At 42.5% G+C, this 18,188-nt stretch overlaps 1 non-coding gene across 1 annotated transcript; it reads left to right on the plus strand.

Annotated features, from left to right (window-relative positions):
- Positions 1 to 13,493: 13,493 nt before the first annotated feature.
- TRNAA-GGC (transfer RNA alanine (anticodon GGC)) lies at positions 13,494 to 13,565 on the plus strand. Its single transcript has one exon. It is a non-coding gene; the product is annotated as a tRNA-Ala (tRNA).
- Positions 13,566 to 18,188: the final 4,623 nt, after the last annotated feature.

The following is an 18,188-nucleotide window of genomic DNA, read 5'->3' on the forward strand; positions in this document are numbered from 1 at the left end:
ATATTTTTGTGAGATAACTGCCCTCTGGTGGCAGAGATTAGAGTTACACTCATAAGAGACATACTAATAACTGAAATTCTGAATGAGCAACTCGTTCCTCTTGTCTTTTGACTCTGTATTCCAGATAAAGGTGCTCATACACTGAGCCCATTTCACTATTCTTCCTAACCCTTGCAGCTTTTAGATCATTTGTATTGGGATGGGAGGTGGGATAAGGATTGGGAAATTTTTGAAGAATAAATTTTAAAACCTTGCTTTCTGATTGAAAACTACAAAGCATAAACTATGCTGATTCTATATAAATGTACCTAAAGAGTGTGATTAAAGGAACAGTTTTTAGGGGAAATAAAGACCTAAATTTGAATCCTCACTCTGCCCTTCACTATCTGTTTGATCTAGGGCAAGTCACAACCTCTCTAAGGCTTCATTTCTTCTTTGCCAGGAAAATGGGAAAAATACATATCTCTCTTAAGGTTGTTGTGAGGATTAGCAAAGAAATATAAAACATTTAGACTAGAACCTGGCACATAGAAAGTGTTCAATAAATATTAGATATTATTATTTCTAATATACAATAGGATTAGAGTTCTTTGGAGAAAGAAACTGATCCATTTCAACTCAGTAGTGGCTATTTTAAAAGCCCATGTTTCTTTAAATATTAATCAAGTCCTTGGCAAGTGTGAGATGTTATTGGATAACTATACAAGCCACTAATTCTGTGCAGATAAGATTCAGCTCGAGCCAGACCCTGGGAGAGATATACTAAGTCTTTCCTATCATTCCAGAGTGTCTTTATCAGCTATGATCAAATGATTTTTATTCTTTTTCCACAATTTGCTCTTAAGCCCTTTGTTAGTATTAACATTACTTTTTAGTTGTTGAACTACCATGCTTGAGAAACTCAAGTCTGATTTTTAACCTAAGGAAAATCGCAAGGAAATACAGCTTGCCAAAGGTTCTTGGTGGGGGGAGGGAGGTATTTTTTCTTCCACAATGTAGTTTAACTTAGAGGTCAGATAAGTATGTCAGGTTAAAGAAAATGTAGGATTGGAGACTGTAAGCAGAGGGTAAAATGAAGAATTAGCAGTCAGTGGCAGAGACAGAAGCCAGGAGTCCTAACCAGCTTTGTAGCCCCAGGTAGGTATCCATGGACCTCAGTTCTCAGGTGGAAAAAGAGAAAAAGGGACTTAACTAAATTTATAAGGTCTTTTTCAAGTTAAAAAGAAAAAAAGATGGAGAAAAGAAGACACACTTAGGTACGATGCTGTTTCTACGCAGCTTGCCAAAGTGCTCTCCAAAACATTAAGCATTTTCTTCTTTGTTCCTCTGTTTTCCAGCCCTAGCAACTACCTTTCTGTCCACTTCATGCTCATGCCTAGCAGCTACATGTGGCCCCATTCCCAGGCCAGGTGAGTGGACCAAGAGTAGACCCCTGACAAGAGGTGAGCCAATGAGATTCTACAGGGGGCATGGCATTGGGATTCTGACATCAGGCCCTTGTTGGCCCTTGGGCTGAGGTGTGCATGGCATTGAATGGGCATTTCCTGCCACAACAGGTCCAAGGCAGAGAGGGCCAGTCCTCGAGTCCAACTTGCTCTCCTTTCTCTGTGGGGAACTGCAGAGAAGAGTGCTCATGTAGCCTCAGAGAGAATAGTTGTCTTGGAATTAGGAATTCCCTAGAAACCAAAAAATTGCTAAGAACCAATTCCCAAGTCACTTCTTGCCCTTGTGTTAATACTTTGTTAAACAACACTTGTATCATTTGGATAAAATTATCTTTATTTCCAGAGCTAGTGTTAGTAGGTTTCTGTTAATCTTTAAATAGCAAACACATATGGGTAAAGGAGCTTTGAGGAATTTATTCTGGGGCTCAAGACCCCAGTAAATCCATGATTAGTTAGTCCTGGACTGACTCCAAGAAGGGGCATTTCGACACAGTCCAAGCTATTAGAGATATATTTGAAGACAGAAGAATCTTCTTGCTGCTGCTGCTGCTAAGTCACTTCAGTCGTGTCCAACTCTGTGTGACCCCATCCCTGGGATTCTCCAGGCAAGAACACTGGAGTGGGTTGCCATTTCCTTCTCCAATGCATGAAAGTGAAAAGTGAAAGTGAAGTCGCTCAGTCGTGTCTGACTCTTAGTGACCCCATGGACTGCAGCCCACCAGGCTGCTCTGTCCATGGGATTTTCCAGGCAAGAGTACTGGAGTGGGGTGCCATTGCCTTCTCCGGAAGAATCTTCTTAGGTTCCCTCAAATCCATAGCAGCTTCCTATGCTATTTTCCTGGCTCTACTGGGAATTCTAGAGGAATATACTTGATCAGACTTTCTGTTTTGCTTACAAAGCAAACAACTAAGATCAGTTGTTTAGTCGCTAAGTTGTGTCTGACTCTTTGCAACCCCATGGACTGCAGCATGCCAGGCTTCCCTGTCCTTCACTGTCTCCCAGAATTTGCTCAAACTCATGTCCATTGAGTTGGTGATGCCATCCTGCTATCTCATCCTGTCACCCCACCTCCTCCTCCTGCTCTTTCCCAGCATAAGGGTCCTTTCTAATGAGTCAGCTCTTTGCATCAGGTGGCCAAAGTGTTAGAGCTTCAGCTTCACCATCAGTCCTTCCAATGAATATTCAGGGTTAATTTCCTTTAGGATTGACTGGTTTGATCTCCTTGCTGTCCAAGAGCTCTCAAGAGTCTTCTCTAGCACTACAATTTGAAAGCAGCAATTCTTTGGTGCTCTGTCTTCTTTATGGTCCAACTCTCACATCCTTACATGACTACCAAAAAACCACAGCTTTGACTATATAGACCTTTGTAGGCAAGGTGATGTCTCTGCTTTTAATATGCTAAGATCTAAGATCTTGTAAAGTAAAAGCACTCAAGGTGGTATTTTTATGGCCTAGACTCAGAAAGTCCTTTTTGGAGGCCCTTTTGGAGGAAGAATGAAGGCTTACCCAACTGATGCAATCTGCTCGCGTGCTCATGCGGCCCATGCATTCAAACCTTATGACAGGCAGTGTTGCATGATGGTCAAGAGCATAAGCTACAGAGTTAGTTGCCTGAGTTCAAATGCTGACTCCACCCAGGACCTAAACATCTATTAATAGCTTAGTATCCAACTCATTGGGTTCTTTTAACACCAAATGAGTTCACATATGAAGCATCCAGTAGGTAGCAGACACAGTTGTAAATACTTTTACATAAAAATAAAAGGTGGCCTGTATGCATATAAAGTGCTTAGCTTGTTGGTCACAGGTAGAACTAGAGAGACAGCTGAGAAACTGGGTGTGTGGGTTGTCTACACATGGGGAAGGCAGGCTTAGTGCTTTGATAGTAAGACCCAGTTGGTATTAATTAAAGTTCATAGCAACTCACCACCCACAGCAATTGGTCAGTAATAGTCAAAGGGCAGAACAAACCCCAGTGGTTTCTTTACTTCTATATGTGTCAGCAGGAATGCTCACAGTGGACACTGTTCTGAAGATGTCTTTTCTAAGCCCCAGAGCAAGATGTGCTATCTCATGATCAGTTCATGGGCTTCATAGCTTGATGGAAGCAAAGTCAACAGGCTTGTCTCCTTGAGTGACATGTCAGAACACCAACACAGAGCACATACTCAAGGGTTCATTTCTTTCCTTTGCTTCTACAAAACATTAACTTTACTGGGTCACCACATCTCGTTGCAACAATCTGGCCATCTCTTAAGTACCTCCTTGTGATAACATCTTAGTAGTTACAGCATGTGCTTTTATAGAATGTATTTGTTTCATTTCTCACAACACTGTACACTACTTTTCCCAACCCCTGAAAAGTGTAGACTTCAATAATCTACTGCCTCCAGGACTATAACCTCCAAGGAACCTATCTTTACAACTTCACTGCCTGCGTCTCCTTCTTCCTACCCTTCCTGCAGACACCCCCCATCCCCGTGTACACACACCTTGACATTTACCCGCTGAAACTTTTCTCCAGATTTCCAGAACACTGTCCCAATTCGCTGTGTTATGTGTGTCAGTAATGTTCCCCTTAGGAAATGATTTAAGGAGAATTCAAAAAAATAGACTACTACAGAGGTGGGGATTGAGTATTGAGGAAAAGCCTAGTGTAATGCAATGCCCCAAGGGCTACCAAGAGCAGAAAATTATTACAACCTTCAGGAATAGTCTCAGTTTTGATTTACAATAACAAGGAAACATTTGGGGTTTTGTTAGCTGTGGCAGCCACAGAAGTGTACCATTCAATTCCCCAGTGAAGAAAGGAATAGACTTGGGAATTGCAAGTGTGGAACTAGCTGACAGCCTCCAGAATTAAGATTTGTGAGAGTGTTCAGCTTTTGAGCTGAGGCCCCACTTGTTCCAGACAACTCCCCCCTTCCTCCCCTGTCCCCCAAGACTAAGGACTCTGGGGGCTCTAGAGCCTGGATGCTTCTGTCAGCATGGAACATCTGTTACAGATCATCTTTGCTCTAGAGCACCCATCATGTCTGCATCACAGTCTGCAGCTCTCTGCTGTTTGTTCCCCACTCTCCTGTGGTAGATGTCAGATCTCCATCAGGCTGTGAAAGCTCTTCCTGTCCATCTCCCTTCCTCCTCCTCTTCTACACAGGCATTTCATCCCAGCAAGCCTCTTATGCTTTCAACTCTATCTCGATGTCTGCTTCCCAGAGAACCCAACTAACTCAAGTGGCCATACTTGGCCATATATGGGGGTTGAAGAGAAAAGGAAGCCAGTTCATACAGAGACTAGAAGAGAGGACAGGAGGATGGGCTGGTATTGTTGGTTTCCCTTTACCTGTTTCCACTTCCTTCCAGAGATCTGACTTCTTTTATATCCAGGACTTCCTTGGGACCCTATTAATAAATTTCTTGTCTCTTCTTGAGTTAACCTAGGCTTTTACTCTTTTGTCACAAGGATAATTAATTAATAGATTTTTTTGACATCCTCTTTAAAAAGAGGGAAAAGTCAGGGCCACAAAATCTCCATCCTAACTATTCCCCTTACATAGCTTTACCAGTACTCACCCCCAACCCACCCGCCATCCACAACAGTAAGTCTGAAAGGGATGGAAAACCACCAAGAAAATTCCCCCAAGACAAGGTGGAAGAGGGAAGCCAGGGCAGGAGATGATCAACAGTAATTGATATAATCCTCTTATTCTATGGAGGAAATGGGAATTCCTGCTAAGTTAACCAAAAGAGAAAAAAAAATATAAAGGTGTAATTGAATTTTTTTCAATTGAATTAATTTTAATTGAAGCAATTAAAAATAAACTTTTTTTAAAATTGGCTCTGTGAGCAGCAGAAAAAATAAACTATAGAACATATTTCCACGTTTGGGGGCCTCTAACATTCCAATATATTTTAGTGACATAACACTGATTGAATACCTATTATGTGCCAGGTCCGGAAAAAGCATTGGCTATGTGAAGATAAAAGACTCATTTCTTAAAATCTCAGATGAGCACAGGAGGCAAATGATGAAAAAGAAGACTAGTGATAAACACTCAGAATAAAACTTCCTTGACTTGAATTGTACCAGTTTTTAGTAAAGAAAGGCAGTAGCCAGGGACCAGTTAATGATGCATTGGAGCAATAAGAAAAAAATACCATTTTTCAAAGACAAATGGGAATTCTTTGAAAATTAGTCATGTTTTGAAATGAGGAAGAGAAATTCTATGCTAAATGTAACTGTGGAGATCTATCAAGTGAAGAATGAGGGCTTCCCTGGTGGCTCAGTAGTAAAGAATTGCCTGACAATGCAGGAGACACGGGTTCGATCCCTGATCTGAGAACATCCCACATGCTGTGGAGCAACTAAACCCATGCAGCACAACTATTGTGCCTGTGCTCTATTGATTAGGAGCCACAACCAGGCTCCACGTGCCCTGGAACCCATGCTCCGCAGCAAGAAAAGCCATTGCAATGAAGTCCACGCATTGCAACTAGAGAGTAGCCTGCACCCACTGCAACCAGAGAAAAGCCTGCGCGGCAACAAACACCCAGTACAGGTGAAAATAAAGAAATATATAAAATAAATGAAAAAGAATTAAAAAGAGAAATGGAAAAGATCAAGCATTAATGTCAGCAGGACATTATCCTGAGCTGTGTCTCCTAAGAGCCCCAGCTCCAAGCCTGCTCTAAAGTCCTCCTGGGAAGTGTGCCACTGGTGAGGACAGCCCGGAACCTGAGCCCTCCATGAACCTCTCCAAATCAATTCTCTCCAGCTCTACTACCGTCATATCTTTTTGCCTTTTCAACCTAGACAATATATTAAAAAGCAGAGACATTACTTTGCCAACAAAGAAATCATTCTTCATACAACGTTGGAAAGATCTATTCATTTCTGAGATCACACAAAGTATCATTCTATTCATGTTTGCCTCTGGAAGATTAAAGAACCACAGTAGGTAAATAGCAACTCTACAGAGGGATTCTTAAGTGATCAAAGAGGAACGACAGCCGGAGCCCAATGACTTTCATCCCAGTGGCCTACAGGAGCAGAAATTAACAGGGAACCTCAGTGAAGGCCAATCAGCAGACAAAATGAGATTCTGTTTAAGTCAGGTTTCTAGGTTACACTCCCCAAAAGCAACTGCCCTCAAAAATCAGGTTTGCTTTAAGAACCAGCAGGTTAAATAAAGGACACAGAAGCAGAAGATTCATCTTACTGTGGCAGTCACTCTGGGGCAAAGCCAAAGGAAGGTGACTGTGTTCTGCCCAGACTTGCAAATTCTGCTTCCACCTCTCCAAGATTCTACAACATCAACCCAGCCTCGCACAGACGTCTGTCCCTTCTGGCAACCTAGCCTAAATTTCTCTAGGACATGTGTGCTCAGTCATGTCCAACTCTTTGTGACCCCATGGACTGTAGCCCACCAGGCTCCTCTGTCCAGAGGACTTCCAGGCATGATTGCTCAATTCCAGCCTCATCCTCTTATCCTCATGATAGCCTGAATCAAGGATCTCAAATAAGGAAAACCTATGCTTGTTTCTGAAGCCTCAAGGCCCAGCATATCTTTTAGCTGTGATCCTGAAGCTGAAGCTCCAATATTCTGGCCACCTGATGCAAAGAACTGACTCACTGGAAAAGACCCTGATGCTGGGAAAGATTGAAAGCAAAAGGAGAAGGGGTCAGCAGAGGATGAGATGATTAGATAGCATTACTGACTCAATTGACATGAATCTAAGTAAACTCTGGGAAATAACGAAGGACAAGGAAGCCTGGTGTGCTGCAGTCCGTGAGGTTGCAAAGAGTCAGACACGGCTTATCAGCTGAACGACAACAACAAAATCAGTAACCTAGCAAACCCTGAGCTCCTTTAATACCTCAGTCCTGCCTCTCTGAGCTTTAACTAGAGCTTTGCAGCCCACAGCACTGCAAAGGGGTAAGTCAGGAATTCTAAGACCCCACATTGAGCCCATCCATCTCAAGGCTAAAGCTCTGGGTCATGCCAGAGCTTGTAGAGGCATCTCTTCACCCTGTTCTCACTATTTTCCAGTTTGTCTGATTCTTTACTCAAATACATAGGTCAAAAAATCCCTGTTCCCTTTGTGGGGGTTGGGGCGAAACACTGAAATAATAGAGGTTTTTTTGCAAAGATTCTGACCTACCAGCTAATGTATTATAATTGCACTTAGGTAATCACATACACAGATCAACACACATTTACACACATGTATATCTCTATGTGTATCTATGTATGGGTATGTGTAAATGCATAGAGAAAGTAACTTTAAAGAAGAAAAATAGTGTTCCCAATACTCTGGGTCTTGGTTTATCTCATCTGTAAAATAGGCATAAGACAGCATATCCTGGGGGTTGTTTTGATAATTCATTGAGATGTCTGATAACAAAGGGCCTGGCATATATTGGCTGCAGAGCAAATAAGATCAGATTTATATGTTAAAATAAATGTAGCCACCTCTCCTTTCACAACTTGTGTCAGGGGTAGGAATTTTTTGTTGCTCTAAGAGTGCTGGACAAAGAAAGCCTGCATGGCCAGTCTCTGACTACCTCTGCAGAATCATATACTTAAATTGTAAGAGGTTTGTCTACTTTATCTCACTGACAACAAGACCTAATGTTCTATAGAAAAAAGATCTTCATGACCCAGATAATCACAATGGTCTGATCAGCCAGACATCCTGGAAGGCGAAGTCAAGTGGGTCTTAGGAAGCATGACTATGAACAAAGCTAGTGGAGGTGATGGAATTCCAGTTGAGCTATTTCAAATCCTAACAGATGATGCTGTGAAAGTGCTACACTCAATATGCCAGCAAATTTGGAAAACCCAGCAGTGGCCACAGGACAGGAAAAGGTCAATTTTCATCTAGTCCCAAAGAAAGGCAATGTCAAAGAATGTTCAAACTACTGCACAATTGCACTCATCCCACACGCCAGCAAAGTAATGCTCAAAATTCTCCAAGCCAGGCTTAACAGTACATGAACTGTGAACTTCCAGATATTTAAACTGGATTTAGAAAAGGCAGAGGAACCAGAGATCAAATTGCCAACATCCACTTGATCATCAAAAATGCAAGAGAGTTCCAGAAAAACATCTACTTCTGCTTTATTGACTATGCTAAAGCCTTTGACTGTGTGGATCACCACAAACTGTAGAAAATTCTTGAAGAGATGGGAATACCAAACCACCTGACCTGCCTCCTGAGAAATCTGTATACAGGTCAAGAAGCAACAGTTAAAACTGGACATGGAACAACAGACTGGATTCAAATCAGGAAAGGAGAATGTCAAGATTGTATATTGTCACCCTGCTTATTTAACTTATATGCAGAGTACATCATGTGAAATGCTGGGCTGGATGAAGCACAAGCAGGAATCAAGATTGCTGGGAGAAATATCAATAACCTCAGATATGCAGATGACACCACCTTTACGGCAGAAAGTGAAAGAACTAAAGAGCCTCTTGATGAAAGTGAAAGTGGAGAGTGAAAAAGTTGTCTTAAAACTCAACATTCAGAAAACTAAGATCATGGCATCCAGTCCCATCACTTCATGGCAAACAGATGGGGAAACAATGGAAACAGTGAGAATTTTCTTGGGCTCCAAAATCAATACAGGTGGTGATTGCAGCCATGAAATTAAAAGATGCTTGCTCCTTGGAAGAAAAGCTATGACCAACAGAGACAGCATATCAAAGAGCAAAGACATTACTTTGCCAACAAAGGTTCGCCTAGTCAAAGCTATGGTTTTTCCAGAGATCATGTATGAATCTGAGAGTTGGACTATAAAGAAGACTAAGTGCTGAAGAACTGATGCTTTCGAACTGTGGTATTGGAGAAGCCTCTTGAGAGTCCCTTGGACTGCAAGGAGATCCAACCAGTCCATCCTAAAGGAGATAAGTCCTGGGTGTTCATTGGAAGGACTGATGCTGAAGCTGAAACTCCAATACTTTGGCCACCTCATGCAAAGAGTTGATTCATTGGAAAAGACTCTGATGCTGGGAGAGATTGGGGGCAGGAAGGGAAGGGGATGACAGAGGATGAGATGGCTGGATGGCATCACCAACTCGATGGACATGAGTTTGAGTAAACTCCGGGAGGGTGGTGATGGACAGGGAGGCCTGGCATGCTGCAATCCATGGGGTCCCAAAGAGTCAGACACGACTGAGTGACTGAGCTGACTGAGCTGAATGCTCTATGGCCCTCAAGATGTCTCTAGCACTGTTCTTGGGATGTTATATCAGCTAGTTTAATCTTCACTTGAATCCTGTGAAGACCTTTTTTCTTTACCCTAATTTGAGGAAATAAGGAAATGAGGACCAGAGGGGTTAAGTAAACTGTCAACACAGAGCTGGACTGGGACAGAGTAGAAATTGGATCCTTACAGACAGGCTTGTCTGTGCTAGAAATCGTATGTGATAGAAAACACTCTGCCCTGCAGAAACACTTGTTCCACATGTACAAAGAGGCACATCTAGTTACGTTCACCATAGTACTGATAAGTGAAGTCTTGGAAATCATCTAAGTGCCTATCGATAGGAAACTGAAGACATTTGTCATGGCACATGACAATGTATGGAATACCAGACTGAATTTTCTGGTTTACTTTGGTTTGGGTTTTATTGTGAACATCATGGAACAATGTTCCAGAAATATTAGGTGAAAATGTATGTCGCAAAATCGGTGCAGAATGACACCATTTATTTAAGATTTGAAAAGCTCCACATTTTCAACAGCTAGTTAACTCTGTAACTATAGATGTATAAAATGCAAAAGTATTTTAAAGATCTGAAAATAGGGGCCAAGTTACAGCAAGTTTTGGTGTTTCTGCATGTTTAAATGTTTTGACAATGGAAATTCCTCAGTCTCTTATCTGTGTGTGTATTTATGTATTTATTTATTATTGAAGTGTGAATAAGTATAAACAAATTATTGAAGTATAGTTGATGGACAATATTATATAAATTACAGATATACAATATAGATATGCAATATATTGATATACAAATATACAAATGATTTAACAATTTTTTAGCTTATACTATGTTTATCATTATTACTAAATACTGGCTTTATTCCCTGTGCTGTACAGTAGATCCTCGTAGCTTATTTTTTATATAATGGTTTGTACTTCTTACTCCCCTACCCCTATCTTGCCCTCCCACTCCCTCCCCACTGGTAACCACTAGTTGTTCCTGTGAGTCTGTTTCTTTTTTGTTACATTCACTAGTTGTATTTTTTAGATTTCACATGTAAGTTATCTGTGTATTTAAATGAAATATATATATACTTTGTTAATAACATGAAATAGGCATTTCTCCTCACTTCTTCTTACATCCTTCAGTTTGTCCATCTTGGAAAAACGGATTCCCCTGTGCTATTCTTCTATCATCCCTGGAATGCTGGTTACCTGTTTCTACAGTAATCAGCCTTGGGAAATGGATCCCCAATCTCAAGCCTTCCTAGCCCCTCATATTTCCTTTCATATTTTTGTGGACTTTAACATCCCAACTTGTCTTTCTTCCCAGGCTACAAACAAGAATCTCTGTAGGAAGAGGTGTAGACTTGAGAGAGAGGTAAGTGTCTCTGATACAAACCAGTTGAAAACTTGACTTAAAAAAATTAACTTAGGACCACACGTCTATGGCCACCTAATCTGTAACAAAAGGAGCAGGAATATACAATGGAGAAAAGACAGTTTCTTCAATAAACAGTGCTGGGAAAACTGGACAGCTACATGTAAAAGAATGAAATTGGAACACTCCCTAATACCATACACCAAAATAAACTCAAAATGGATTAAAGACCTAGATGTAAGGCTGGATGCTATAAAACTCTTAGAGGAAACCAAAGGCAGAACACTCTTTGATATAAATCACAGCAAGATTTTTTTCATTCCACTTCCTAAAGTAATGAAAATAAAAACAAAAATAAACAAATGGGATTTAATTAAACTGACTTTTGCATGGCAAAGGAAACCAAAATAAAATGAAAAGATAACCCTCAGAATAGGAGAAAATATTTGCAAATGAAGCAACTGACAAAGGATTAATCTCCAAAATGTACACACAACTCATGCATTTTAATATTAAAAAAATTTTTTAATGGGCAGAAGATCTGAATAGACATTTCTCCAAAGACATACAGATGGCCAAAAAAAGCACATGAAGAGATGCTCAGTTTTATTAATTATCAGAGGAGTGCAAATCAAAACTACAATAAGGTACCACTGCACAGTGGTCAGAATGACTATCATCAAAAACTAAATGCTAGAGAGACTGAGAAAAAGCAACCCTCCTACACTGATAGTGGGGATATAAATTGGTATAGCCACTATGGAGAACAGTATAGAGGTTCCTTAAAAGCTAAAAATAGAGCTGTCATATGATCCAGCAATCCCACTCCTGGGCATATATCTGGGGGAAAAAAATGTAATTTGAAAGGACACATGCACCCCGGTGTTCTTTGCAGCACTATTTACAATAACCAGAACATGGAAACAACCTAAATGTCCGTCAACAGAAAAATGGATAAAGAAGATGTAGTCCATCTATGCAATGAAATATTACTAAGCAATAAAAAGGAACAAAATAATGCCATTTACAGTGGCATGAATGGACCTAGAGATTGTCATTAGAGTGAAGTCTATAAGAGAAAGACAAATATATAGTATCACTTATATGAAGAATTTAGAAAAATGGTACAAATGAACTTAGAATCAACCCTGAATATTCATTAGAAAGACTGATGCTAAGGATGAAGCTCCAATTCTTTGGCCACCTGATTCGAAGAGCTGACTCACTGTAAAAGACCCTGATGCTGGGAAAGACTGAGGGCAGAAGGAGAAGGGGGTGACAGATGAGATGGTTAGTTAGCATCACCAACTCAACGGACATGAGTTTGAGCAAATTCTGGAAGTTAGTGAAGGACAGGGAAGCCTGGCGTGCTGCATTCCATGGGGTCACAAAGAGTTGGACGTGACTGAGCGACTGAACAACAAAGAAAAAGGGTACAAATGAACTTAGAGTCACAGATATAGAAAACAAACGTATGGTTATTAAGCAGGGAATAGAGTCAAGGGAGGGGTAAATTAAGAGTTGGAATTAGCAGGTATTAAATACATAAAAACGAGGCATGGAACCCAATGGCTTTCCCATCTAATTCTATGAGTTGTTGGTGTCTGCTCCCATTTGGTTGGGGAGTGGGAACATCAGATCACCATAGTGGATATTTTTACTGGGCTTTATTTGCTTGATTTAAGCACACATGAATGTCTGAAGCCCATGAGTGGCAGCTTGCAGGCTGTCTGTCCCTTCCACCCATTCTGGAGTCCTTTGAGATGGCATTTAAGCTGTCCTCAGCTAACTCTGTCCCTTGATGGGACCCCTGAAGGGTTTCCTAACCCTATGTCTCTTTCCTATCACCTCCCTATTTCCTGTGTAGGGGAACTTTGCCTGTTTTGATTGTCCTTCTTTTCCTCTGCAGTTAAACTGCTTGGGCTAAAGTTGTGTCAGCTATGGTGATCTTTCTTTTAGTCCCTTTTCATTTCAACATCTGGCTTTTCAACTCACTTTTTTCATTTATTATCTAAATACTTGTTGTTGTTCAGTCGCTAAGTTGTGTCTTTACTCTTTGCAACCCCATGGACTGTAGCACACCAGCCTCCTCTGTCCTCCAGTATCTCCTGGAGTTTGCTCAAATTCATGTTCATTGAGTTGGTGATGCTATCTAACCATCTCATCCTCTGCTGACCCCTTTTCCGTTGGCCTTCAATCTTTCCCAGCATCTGGGTCTTTTCCAATGAGGGGGCTCTTCACTTCAGGTAGCCAAAGTATTGGAGCTTCAGCTTCAGCATCAGTCCTCCCAAATATTCTGTCCTGAATCAGTCTGGAATATTCAGGGTTGATTTTCCTTTAGGATGGACTGGTTTGATCTCCTTGCAGTCTAAGGGACTCTCAGGAGTCTTCTCCAGCCCCACAATTTGAAAGCATCAATTCTTCGGTGCTTAGCCTGCTTCATGATCAACTCTGCCTGGAGGTATGGTTCAGCGGTAGAGTGCATGCTTGGCATGCATGTGACCCTGGGTTCAATTCCCAGTACCCCCATATTCATATTTTGGGCCTCCCTGGTGGCTCAGATGGTAAAGAATCTGCCTATAGTGCTGGAGATCTGGGTTTGATCCCTGGATTGGGAAGATCCCCTGGAGAAGGAAATGACAACCCACTCCAGTATTCTTGCCTGGAGGATTCCATGGGCAGAGGAGCCTGGCGGGCTACTGTCCATGGGGTTGCAAGCAGTCGGACATGACTGAGCAACTAAGCACAAGTACTCACATCTGAACACGACTACTGGAAAAACCATAGTTCTGCCAGCAAAGGTCTTTATTGTCAAAGTGATGTCTCTGATTTTTAATATGCTGTCTAGATTTATCATAGCTTTCCTTCCAAGGAGCAAGTGTCTTTTAATTTCATGTCTACAGTCACTGTCCACAGTGATTTTGGAGCCTAAGAAAATAAAATCTGTCGCTTCTTCCACATTTTCCCCTTCAATTGCCATGAAGTGATGGGACCAGATGCCATGATGTTAGTTTTTTGACTGTAGAGTTTCAAATCAGCTTTATTACTCTCTCTTTTATCTTCATCAAGAGGCCCTTTAGTTCTTCTTCATCTTCTGCCATTTGAGTGGTATCATCTGCATATCTGAGGTTGTTGATATTTCTCCCGGCAATTTTGATCCAGCTTGTGATTCATCCAGACCAGCATTTCACACGATGTACTCTACATATAAGTTGAATAACCAGAGTGACAATATACAGCCTTGTCATACTCCTTTCCCAATTTTGAACCAATCAGTTTTTCCATATTCCATTCTAACTGTTACTTCTTGACTTGCATACACCTTTCTCAGGGTACAGGTAAGGTGATCTGATATTCCCATCTCTTTAAGAATTTTCCACAGTGTTGTGATCCATGCAGCCAAAGGATTTAGCATAGTCAATGAAGCGGAAGTAGATGTTTTTCTGGAACTCCCTTGGTTTCTCCATGATCTAACTAATGTTAGCAACATCTAAATACTAACATGGACCAAAAAAATTACTCAATAATCAAAGAAAGAAAAGGAAAATTTTATTTGAACCAACCTGAGGATTATAACCTGGGAGAGAGTCTTTCAGAAAGCTCTGAGGACTGTTCTGAAGTAAGGGAACAGGTGGTCAGGATATATACATATATGCAAAAGGAGAAAAGCAGAGGATGCAATGGCTGGATGGCATCACTGACTCAAAGGACCTGAGTTTGAGCAACCTCCAGGAGATAGTGAAGGACATGGACTGCATGTTGCAGTCCATGGGATCTCATGAGAAGCAGCTGGTGGGAAAAGTGGGGAAAACATTTATTTTTCAAAGCTTCAAATGATGAACATGCTACATATTTTTAAGTTGCGCATTAGAAAAGAACACTTGTTTGTGCTTCTTGGAAAGAAGACAATAACTGATGCCAACAGTGCCCAGTCCAAAACTCACCTGCAAACCGTTCCCTTGGTGCTGATAGACTCTGCTTCTCGGCTGGAGGACGTTCCCTGAACCAGGGGGAACCTGTGTGCAGGGCTGCAAGGAAATTAACACCCTGGGATCCACGTTCAACAGAAGAGAGCAGGAGTTTGTAGATAAATACCCCAACTTTGTCTTCTCTCAGCAGGACAGTTCTGGGGTATGTTCTGTGTAGTTTCTCAGAGGCCCCCAGGAGGATTACACCTCAATACCCCCAGCAGTTCGTGCGGGCTCAGTCGCTTCAGTTGTGTCTGACTCTTTGCAACCCTCTGGACTTTAGCCTGCCAGGCTCCTCTGTCAATGGGATTCTCCAGGCAAGAAAACTGGAGTGGGTTGCCATGCCCTCCTCCAGGGGATCCTCCAGACCCAGGGATCAAACCCATGTCTCTTACTTCTCCTGCATTGGCAGGCAGGTTCTTTACTGTTAGTGCCGCCTGGGAAGCCCCCACCCACAGCAGTAATATGCTCATAAATGCATGTATGTATTAGTTTTTTTTTTTTCCTCCTCTGTCTTACCCATTCCCTCACCATTTTTCCTGGGGTCACCTCTCAAATTAATAACCTCTATCCAAATCTTCATGTTAGGGTCTGCTTTCATGGGAGCCCAAAGACAGAAAGCATATACACAAATCTGGAATTTTATTTCACAAGTTTTACATTGTAGTCCCACAGACCTCCTGCAGCTGATTAATAGAATCAGCATTATATTTACCAACAGTTGGAAACATTCTTACATCCTTTCACAGACCAGGAAAAAGTAGTGGATTGGCTAGCTCAGAATGGCCTACAGTTGACAGTAACGGGGAAAGATGGTAAGACCTCTCTCCAAAGAGAGGGAGGTGGTTTAAATAAATGCCCTTAGGTAGTAGACCCTGGAGGGCCTGCCCAGAGCAGAAGGAGAAAAGGCCTTTTGCTAGTCCTTAAGGATGAATCCAGCTCAACTAATGTCTTATAGTTTATGGACAGTTGCTTAACATGTTTGAAAGATATGGACAAAAACATTCAGCAGGCATTAAAAGAAAAGGAAGATTGCCTTTTGCAAACCTGTTGCAGAAAGCAGCAGAGGAGGGAGCAATAGAAAGAGATAAGACAAACCAGGCCATGTGGGAGCACCCTGGATAAGTTACTGACAGTCACTGTGGGATCTCACTTTGCCTGAGAAGGCAGCCTGCAGATCCTTGCTGTTCAGTGCAACCAAGAGAGGAGGCCCCTCTGCAATCAGAAAGCCATTGGAGGAAGACCTAGGGGTCAGCATTTTGCCACCAGAACTGTGAAGACGGACATAAGGACTTCAGCTCTAGCTGCCAGGCAATCCACTCAGGATCTGAAGGTGTTGGGAGACAAGATGGGACAGATCTGGAAAAGAGCCCACAGCCTGGGCAGCCAGAGCCGTAGCTACACTTGCAAGGGAGCCGGAAGCCCCAACATAGGCTCTGCTCTGAGCCCAGGGGCTTGGAAGTCTAGAAGGGCCATCATCCAGTCCTGAAAGGAGAACACCTCAAGACTGAGTGCAGTAGTCCTGGCCAAATGATTTTTTTAAAACTGTCATTTAGAGGAAGACTACTATGTGGGAAAATAAGTGCTGCCCTGGGTGATTCAGAGGGCTTCCCAGGGAGCCCAGTGGTAAAGAATCCACCTGCCAAGGCAGGAGATGCAAGAGACACAGGTTTGATCCCTGAGTCAGGCAGATCCCCTGGAGGAGGAAATGGCAACCCACTCCAGTATTCTTGCCTGGAGAATCCCATGGACAGAGCAGCCTGGCAGGTCAATAGGGTCACAAAGAGTCGGACATGACTTAGCAACTTAACAACAACAACACGGGTGATTCAGAAGGTAAAATCTTCTAAATCAGCATGAAGAATACCAGGTGGGGCTAATACACAGCCACCTGCTCAATTTTAAATAAGTCGCTAAAATTAATACCTGTTGTTTTTTATTTCTTCATTTATTTCCCTAATGTGCCAAGTTATCTTTGATTGTCCCTCCATCTTTCTCCCGCCATGGGGCTGAATAGTAGGGATTACATCCACAGGCATCCAAGCTCCCAGGCTTCCCTCTGGGTTCAGCCAATAGGAGCCAATAGGCAGGAGATTAGAGGGAGGAGTGGGGAGGAAGGCTGGGGTGCGGGTTCCCCAGCGCTCTCTCTGTAAGGTCACCTGAAGGTCACCCAGGCTGGCTATGCACCTCACCGAACATCATTGTATCTTTGAAGGGGACCTGCTGGACAGGACTCATCCTTCCAGGTTTGAATCACCTCTCTGCCCTTTTCTGATCAGGCCTGGGGGGTAACCCCTGTTGCTGCCAGTCCTGGGTTTTCCTGCTGGGACTGTGGTTCTCATGCATCCCCCACTCCTATATATTTGGTCCTTTTGAAAACAAGACCTCTTTGAAAGTGAAAGTGTTAGTCTCTTAGCTGTGTCTGACTTTTTGCAATCCCATGGACTGTAGCCCACCAGGCTCCTCTGTCCCTGGAATTCTCCAGGCCAGAATACTGGAGTCGGTAGCCCTTCCCTTCTCCAGGGGATCTTCCCAACCCAGGGATCATACCTGGGTCTCCTGCATTGCAGGCAGATTCTTTACTGTCTGAGCCACATCTTGGCTCTCTTTGGATAACCCTAATTTGACAGACCATCTGTGTCCCCTTGGGGTCCTAGCTGCTACAGTAGGGGTGTCTGTTGGGGAGAGGATAAACTGGGGAACATAGCCACAGCCGCAGGATCGGGGTAAAGAGAAGTTTTACCTTGGCAACAGGCCCCAATGAGACCTCAGGAAAAGCTACAGACAACTCCGTGTCAGGTCCAAAGTTACTGTGACAGGACCCTCAGCAGCAGGGTCCTGTCTGGAAAGGGTTTTCCCTCCAGCTGAGTGGATGTGGGAGTGCCGAGTACAACCCCAAACCCATGCGGGAACAGGGCACTCTAGCTTCCGGGCACAGAGCCTCCCCTAACACTGAAGAGGGAAAAGTAGATACCGATCACCTGCTACCCTGTAATTGCTGTAGACACAAGTTCGTTTTTCTAAAACTTTGCTGCCAGTTTCCAACAAGCACACAGAAAATATATCTGACCTCCAAACCCAAAGTTTACTGCCATGCCATTTTTTTTAATCTTGTCTAGTGTGGTTTTCTGTTTCTATTATACCTTCTTTGGAGCTCTGTGAGAGAATGAAGTCTTCTCAGTGG

Source organism: Dama dama, chromosome 25 (assembly GCF_033118175.1).
Source record: "Dama dama isolate Ldn47 chromosome 25, ASM3311817v1, whole genome shotgun sequence".
Classification (NCBI taxonomy): Eukaryota; Metazoa; Chordata; class Mammalia; order Artiodactyla; family Cervidae; genus Dama; species Dama dama.